The sequence below is a fragment of the Charadrius vociferus genome, unplaced genomic scaffold (assembly GCF_000708025.1).
Source record: "Charadrius vociferus isolate BGI_N301 unplaced genomic scaffold, ASM70802v2 scaffold311, whole genome shotgun sequence".
NCBI classification, from domain to species: domain Eukaryota; kingdom Metazoa; phylum Chordata; class Aves; order Charadriiformes; family Charadriidae; genus Charadrius; species Charadrius vociferus.
In genome coordinates, this window is record NW_009646965.1 from 910,418 (window position 1) to 913,085 (window position 2,668).

The following is a 2,668-nucleotide window of genomic DNA, read 5'->3' on the forward strand; positions in this document are numbered from 1 at the left end:
GGGAACTACACTTTTCTCCCAAAGAAATGCTACTTGCAACCACCTGTGATAATTGCCTAACTGCATTTATTCAAATAAATTTACCTCACTGAAAGGAAGGTGCAAAAAAGATTGAAACATTTCATGTTTAGGATTTCGGGGTTTTTTTTAAAAGTACGCAATACTTGTTCCACTCAGTGTTAGAGGATAAATACAAATGAAGGTTTTCTTTCAATGTGTCTGGCTGAGAGAGAGCACAGAGGTCGCTTTTAAGGTGACTAGTTTTTAGCTTGAAATTGGTGGGTCCCTTGTTATTCAAGAAACTCTCTGCTTTGTAGTCCATTGCAATGCACCTGAAAACTTCCCACCGACTTCCAGGGGAAATTTGGCTGCTCAGGAATGTGGGATTGGGCTCCGGAATGGCAATCGCATACAGGGAACTTAACAATGCGCAAAAAATTAACCCTTCAATGGAGCTAGTCACATGCTTAAAGCTATTCATGCATTTATTATCCTGCTTCATATAGAAGACAGCAAGCAATGTATTTGGTATATTAGAAAATTATAAGGAAGAAAGAATTGTGAGGTGATTTGGAGTTTTTTTGAAACCATGTGGTTCATCCAAACATTGAGCTTCTTAAGCATTCATCTGATCTAAATCTGATTTCTGAAAGCTCTTGAAACTTTGCATCTCATTTAGGGCGCAATCTAACTCCCTGTAACCAGATAAGAATTCAGCCATTTAATCGCAGTTAGAGAAGCAAGCCCCACTAAATTCCTGCACTGAGCTTGGAAATCTGCAAGTACTTCATTAGTGAAATCTTATTGCTAAATTTAATGTAAAAATCAGTTTATTGAAATTATTAAAACTGACCTGCTTACAGCATCCATCAGATGGAATGGCAGCCTACTAAAATGGTTTCATTTAAACGAGGCTGGGAGAAAAGCAGAAGTGTTTCTGACTTGGAGGCCTCCTATGTCAGGTAGCAACGGACATCAACAAAAGTTGCTCGTAAGCTGTAGACAAAATGGCAGCAAAGCAGGGTTAGCAGGTTGCCTATGGGGCCAGAATATCTGAACTCTACGAAGTGCTGCTAAGGAAAACAGCTTCAATGCCAGATGTGTTAATTGGGAAGGGAGTCCAGCAGCTGAGAGGGGATCCTGTGGCCCCTAGGAAGAACACCAAGCTCCATAATATCTCACTATGACTTTTCATTTTAGGAGCAATAACAGACCCTTTGGCTACGAAGAAAGTGCAACTGGGGTAATATTAAAAAAAGAAGCTGAGTACCAAGTTTTTGGCAATTGTATGTTTTCCTATTATGGGTTATGGAAAACTAGCCCTGTGCAGACAAGCCTGGGAAGGGATGAGTGAGCAGAATGCAATGTCTTTCCTAATATAAACAGATTATTTTGCATTATGGCAGATTTAGGAATGTAAAATGTTCGCTCTGTAGCTAGTTAAAGGCTTACCATAATTGCTCTACTACTGCTATTGCTACAGGATTCCCTGTCTCGTCCGACTGGTGGATATTGCTTGGTTTCCAGACTCCGTTTGCAGGGGGTTGCTGGAGATGGAAAGGAGGAGATCTGAGGACAGATCCTCCATACATGGTGCTACAGACATTCTGTGTTGTACAACAGTTCATAACTCACTTAATCCAGGCTGAGAACACACCTTAGAAACGCACAGAATCCAAAACATGAAAGAGAGCCTTTGCCTCCTCCCTTTCCAGGTGAGCAGCTATTTGGGCAGCACAAGAATATGAGACACGGAAAAACTGGGCCAGGCTGAAGCCAACAGCAAAACATCACTGGATGTCAGAGGATTTGGAGTTTCACCTGAGACAGTACCAGCTGAACACTGAAAACTGAGTAAATTCCCTTTGCCTGGACCTGCATCTCAAAACAGAGGTCTCAAACCCAGTGACTGAGCATTCAGCTGGGACAAATATGTTTCTGGAATAAGAAACCCAACCACTATCTATTATGTACAAGTAGATACTTTGCAATCCAAGGTCAAAACTTTAGCTTCAAGCAACCCAAGTATTTTGTGTGGAAAGACAGATGTAGATACAAATTTAGTTACTAATTCATGCGTCAATAAAAGATCAACCCAAAAAGCAGAATCCAAACACTCCCAAAATTTGGACAAGAATTCTAGTTTGGGCTTGCAAGCAGGTCTGCATGTTCAAATGGATAGTCAAAGACAATCTGGTTTCTTTTGTCAGAGAACCACTTTCTTAACTCTGCCAGCAGCGCTTCAGACTGTCTGACGTTTCGTGTGGTAGCTTTTTTTTTAAACACAGAATTAAAAGGGGGGGAAAAATCCTTGACCCAATATCTTTAGGGCTTTTGTTTTGTTTTTGTAACTTTTCTGTTTCTGAAAAGAGCACCAAGTAATCTGCTGATGAGAGAAGGAAAAATATATTTAAGCAAGGAAAAATACGCTGCTACAGTAAAACTGTGTCAGATTCTATTAATTCAGGTTTTCATTGTCTGATATTTCCAGGCACAGTGGGCTTTTTGGTAGACCTCTGAGCTCTGTTTTCTAAGAGAGGCATAGCACAGGGCCTGTCAGGAAGAGGTAGCGCTCTCATTGTTATACACCTCAAAGAGACAATATAATCCTCATGCCTTCAGAAGGGCCAGGACTGAACCCCAAAACAACAGCCCTGTCTTCCTTTAA